Consider the following 6,000-nt stretch of genomic DNA (forward strand, 5'->3'; position numbering starts at 1 on the left):
TGTAATATTGTTTGTGTCCAGATTATTTCTCTTTTCTGTAAAATCATCACATACTAAGAGCCCAGGTGTCTCACTCTCAGGTTCTGTGTTCATCATGGGCACAGAGTACAGATCCTCGACAATCCGTCTGCTCACTGTGTGCTGCTCCCTGAGTGTCTCTTTCCCTTCTGCGGCAGTGAGCTCTGTCTCCTGCATTAGACTGGACCCCCACTCCTCCTCACTGTGTTGCTGTTCAAGAGGAGCCCTTTCCCCAGCATCAGAGAGAGCACTGGCTTCTGAGCCTGTAAACACAGGACAAAAAGACAAGACCTTTATAATAATAATAATAATAATAATAATAATAAAATAATAATAATAATAAACTTTATTTTATATAGCACCTTTAAAGGTAGCTTCTCAAAGCTCTTTACAAAAGGCCAATAACAAAAAATATATATATCAATATAAGCACGATGAGAAAACACAGTTAGACGAGACAGTAGATGGTGGTACTAAGTCCAGTAGGAGCAGAGGGGTAAAGAACAGTTAAATAAAGGCTCTTCTGAAGAAGAAGGTTTTGAGTCTGGATTTGAAGGAGTTTAGAGAAGGTGACTCTCTGATATTCTTGGGGAGAGAGTTCCAGAGCTTGTGGCAAATCAGGAGAAGGCCATGTCACCCAAAGAGTGTAGACGGACTGGGGGACAAATATTTGAACACAATTAGAAGAGCGAAGGTTGTGAGGTGGGGAGTAGAGCGATAACTCAGACAGGTACTGAGGTGTCAAGCCATGGAGAGCCTTATAAGTGAGCAGGAGGATTGTTAAGTTGACATGAAACTTGACAGGAAGCCAGTGCAAGGACTCCAGGATAGGAGTTATCTGAACACTTGCAATAGACCTGGTCAGGATTCCGGCTGCCGAATTTTGGACATACTGGTGTTCGTTCAATGTGGATTTAGAAACCCCAGAGAGTAGAGCATTACAGTAGTCGATTCAAGATTAGACAACACTTTTCAGCCACAGTTAGTGATAACATAGAGCGTAGTCAGGCAATATTTCTGAAGTGAATGAAAGATGTTTTGACAACATGCCGCACATGTGGGTTGAACGTCATATATCATCTCCAAGTTTTTCCAATATAGACTGAAGCTCAAGTATAAGACAATCTACAGATAGAGTTATAGCATTGGTTTTACAAAGTTGATGGGTGGTGCCAATAAGCATGACTTCAGTCTTGTCACAGTTAAGATGAAGAACATTTTGAGTCATCCAATATTTTATATTGGAGATGCAACTAAATAGAATAGAGACAGCCCCATCAGCGTCAGGTTTGGTATGGATGTATATTTGAGTATCATCAGCATAGTAGTGTAGTGTCAAACAAATGACAAAGTTCAGGTGTCTGTGAAGCAGAAGTCCTTTTATTCATATGTCCGGCTTGCGACCACCAGACTTAAAAAATAAGTAGCTGAAGATGGTCCTTAATACCTTAAGACACAAAAAGTTACAATGACATATTCTAAACAAATGATGAAAAACCAACACCTGCCAATTAATTATATCTAAGTTGCAGACTAGACAACAGTTAGTTCTTTACATATTCTGGGCGTACAGCCTGCTTACCAAATGCATGCCCTAATCTTACTGACCAAGGACAGGCAGCATGTTTATATACATTTGAGCACAAAGCCTACGTCAAGCCACTAGACTGTATAGTTTGCAAAAAACATACAAAAACATGAAAATGATATTATTATCCCACTTCCTGGGCATCTCTCTTATCTCTTCATTCTTCAGTAGTGATAGCTGAGGCCATGTGTTTTAAAAAGCTTTACACTACACACACGCGTACTAGTACACTGATGATCAATTTGGGTTGTTTAAACATAGCGGAATAAGTGGGTATAAGGGGATGTTCTGATTTAGCTTTGGGAGAAACCTAACTACCATGTAAAAAGTAAGTCTACTGTAATAATATCACAATCACATTACATTTACATTAACACTGTACTGAGAGAGAGAGGGGTAAATACAGACACTGATTGGACATAACAGCACATTAACACTGCACTGAGAGAGAGGTTAATAGATACATACTGACTGGACACTGCAGCATATTAGCACTGCACTGAAAGGGGTTAATACAGACATGCTGACTGGACAGTACAGTACATTAACACTACACTGAGACAGAGGCATTTATACAGACACGGACAAACTTGAAATGACAGTACATTAACAATGCTCAGAGAGAGAGGGGTAAATACAGACAGACTGACTGGACACTACTGGACATTAACACTGCACTGAGAGAGAGAGGGGTTCATACAGGCACACTGAGTGGACACTACAGTACATTAACACTGCACTCAGAAAGGGGTTAATACAGACTGACTGGACACTACAGGACATTAACACTGCAATCAGAGAAAGGGGTTAATACAGACACGCTAACTGACTGGACACAACAGTACATCAACACTGCACGAAGAGAGAGGGGTGAATAAAGACAGACTGACTGGACACTACAGTGCATTAACACTGCACTGAGAGAGACAGGTGGGTTAACAGACAAACTGACTGAACACTACAGTACATTAACACTACTCTAAGACAGAGGGGTAAATACAGACACTGATTGGGCATAACAGTACATTAAAACTGCACTAAGAGAGAGGTGTTAATAGCGACATGCTGACTGAACGCTACAGGACATAAAGACTGCAATGAGAGAGAGGGGTGACAGACTGCCTGTACACTCCAGTACATTAACTGCACTGAGAGGGAGAGGGGTTGATTCACACACACTGACTGCACACTACAGTACATTAACACTACACTGAGACAGAGAGGGGTTAATACAGACACACTGACTGCACAGTACAATACATAAACAATGCACTTAGAGAGAGAGGGGTTAATACAGACACACTGACTGACTGGACACTACAATGCATTAACATTGTACTGGGAGAGAGTGGTTAATACAGACACACTGACTGGACACTCCAGTAAATGAACACTGCACTGAGAGAGGGGTTAATACAGACACACTGGATTAATATTCCAGAGGAGTTAATACAGACACAGACCCTGGACAGTAATACTTAAACCAATTAAAATATTTTTTATGTACACAATCATTAGTATACATATAAAATCTAGACCAATACAACGTAAATACAATACTTATAAATGTTGTTTCCTAATGACGTTTGATTACAAATTGATTCAGTGGAACAATGTTTGAATGTGAACGAGTTTTTTTCAGCACCGTAACCGGACAAAACAGTTCAGTTTCCAGAAAAGAATCCCGTTGGTACATCACACAAGTCTTTTCCACTTCACTCTGCATCGCTCCACTAAATTCTCACCAGGGAGGAAAGTTTTTTTTTTATTTGATGACAGTTTGATTGTTAGAACGCGTACTGATAATGAGAATGTTTACTGCTGTAAGATGTTTTCTTTAAAATAAGTTTGTTATTTAAAAAAATCTCACCAGTGAGAAAGTGGTTTTAAACACACACACACTGACTTCATACTTTCCCACTTAACTCTGCATCTCTCCACTATATTCGCACCAGTGAGGAAGTTAAAGACACTGTTTTTGAACTAACACACACCTTGACTATATACAAGTCACCACACTGACCTGGCAGCTCCAGTTTCGTGTCCATTTCTTCTTTTATTCCTGCAGTGACTTCACAGGGAAGCGTGTGTCCAACACGATCTGTCGATCCCTGATCTCCTCCTGCTCCCGACTCCTTCTCCCACAGCTGCAATCTCCACTTCAGGCTCTCGTTTTCCTTCTTCAGCTCCGCCATTTCACTCTCGACACTGTCCTCCACACACTGTGTGATTTTAAACACGGCCCGTCTCACCAGGATCTGGGAGACGCTGCGGAGTTTGTCTTGAAACTCCTTTTCAGAGTCAGACATCCTGTTTCGAAAAACTTCAGACACTTCATACACGATCGATTTGAGCAAAACTTGCATGAAAGAGTCAAGCTGGGTTTGCAGATTTAACAAGCACTCCGCCATCCTTCTTCAGAGCCGATCAGAAACAAAGGCTGATTTCCGAAGTTTAAACAGAACAACTATTTTATTCTTCACAGATCCTGTTGTCGGGGCTGTGATCTGTTCAAGCATAAACACAGTTGACGAGACGTTGAGTATTCATAACCTGAAGTTATTTTAAAAAAAACAACAACAACAACTTTATTCTTTATCTGAAGAAAATGACTGAATCACCAACACGTGGGTGAAATACATGCAGGGTCGCGCAGTATGATGACGTCTTTCGTTAGCGCGGCCGCGGCTTCAAAACAATTGAGAAGCGGAGCTGAGAAAGAGGAGTTTCTGCAGCCGGATATAATCTTCACTGCACCTCCTAACGCCACCTAGTCAAGAGGAGTGAATCATCTGTGACATTCGCCGTTCATAACGGAACAGATTCATTTTTTTGCCCTTCCACAACCCTCCTCCCCAACGAAAACGTCTCAAGTGGATTTTTGTTCTACATCTCCATATGCAGGTTTTTGGATAAAAAAAAATGCTGTCATTTTCTTGCCAGCTGGCAGAATTTCTTCTGCACCGATAAACACGATTTCTATTTCATATTTCACAAGTGTTTGAATTTCTCGAAAAACAAGTGGTTCCAAGAAAGGAAATAAATACTTGCATTTAACAAAATCAAGCCCTATGTGATTGTCCTTAATGATACTGTAACGCCCTCGCCTGGTGGTGAGGAGGAAGCGCCCCTAGGCGCTCGTAGTACCGCTGGGCATGCTGGGAGTGGAAGCCGGGGAGAGTCTGAGGGTCAGCACGATGACCAGCGGCTGACCCTACCTGTGTAAATAATGTCCTAGTAGTTCTAGTGCCCTGTGTAGTCCTGTAAAAGTATAGTGTGTTGTTTGGTAATTACCACCCTAAAGAAGTGTACGTGTTCCGTCAGTCTCCTCATGTGTGTGTATATCGTGTGGTTAACAAATAAAGCTAGTGTTTGGTTGGTTAATCGCGTCTCCACTGTTCTTTAGTTCTGAAAAGAACCTGCAAACGGTACAATACTAAGGAAACAGTGCGAAACCATGCCCAGTGGCCCAGCGCTGAGCTTTGGCAGTGATATTCAATGTGAATTCAATTCACCAATCCTATTCAGGGGCGGAAAAGGTCGGAGCTGTGTGTGTCTCTGTAACTCGCCGTGATCGTATAGGGGTCAGTATATACGACTGACGCGTCGTATATGACGCGTCGTCAGAAACAGAGGAGTACTGCCTGACTGGATCGTTGATGAACTACAGAGGCCACTCCGACCTCTTCTCTGTTTTCTTCCATGACTAACTAAGGACTGGGCTGCGTCTTCGAGAGCTGGGAAGTCGGCCTGGACCGCTAACTCCCGAGAGTCCCAGCCAGCCGGCCGGCTGAGATCAGTGCAGGGAGCCCGGCCACTGCGCACAGGCACAGCACAAAGAGAAACAAGCGCATCGCCAAATTGACGTCCCGCTAAACTGCTACAGGAGTAAGACAAGTAAACCACCAAACTGTGTTGAAGCAAGAGAGCATAAAGTGTGAGTGCGGTGACTAGGTTTTTATACTGGCAGGACCTCCTCCCACACACCTGGTCACATTGCCGCTCAATCAACACAATCAATTACACACAGAGACCCGGATTGTTCTCAGCGTCTAATTAGAACCTGCTTCCAGTCTGAGGCGGGACTCCGTGAAGCCGCCTGAACACTTTCCTGTGTGTATCCGACCTCAGCGGAGGAGTTCCACGCAATTTCGACAGAATTAAATCACCCACACGTGTAGATTTGGCTCAGATGAATTTATTGTTCAATTAGTTTCTAATTTCCAAGGACAGTGTGTTAAACTCGCTGTCAGACAGAGTACGGAACATGCGACAAGTCCGTCCACACTTTCCTTTATCGAGGGGGGTGTTCTATCGACGTACCGCAATGAAAATAATTTTACTATTTTTCACGTGTAATTGCATGTCACATTAAAATGTGTAATACAAGCATT

Source organism: Atractosteus spatula, chromosome 10 (assembly GCF_055471065.1).
Source record: "Atractosteus spatula isolate fAtrSpa1 chromosome 10, fAtrSpa1.hap1, whole genome shotgun sequence".
Taxonomy (NCBI): Eukaryota; Metazoa; Chordata; class Actinopteri; order Semionotiformes; family Lepisosteidae; genus Atractosteus; species Atractosteus spatula.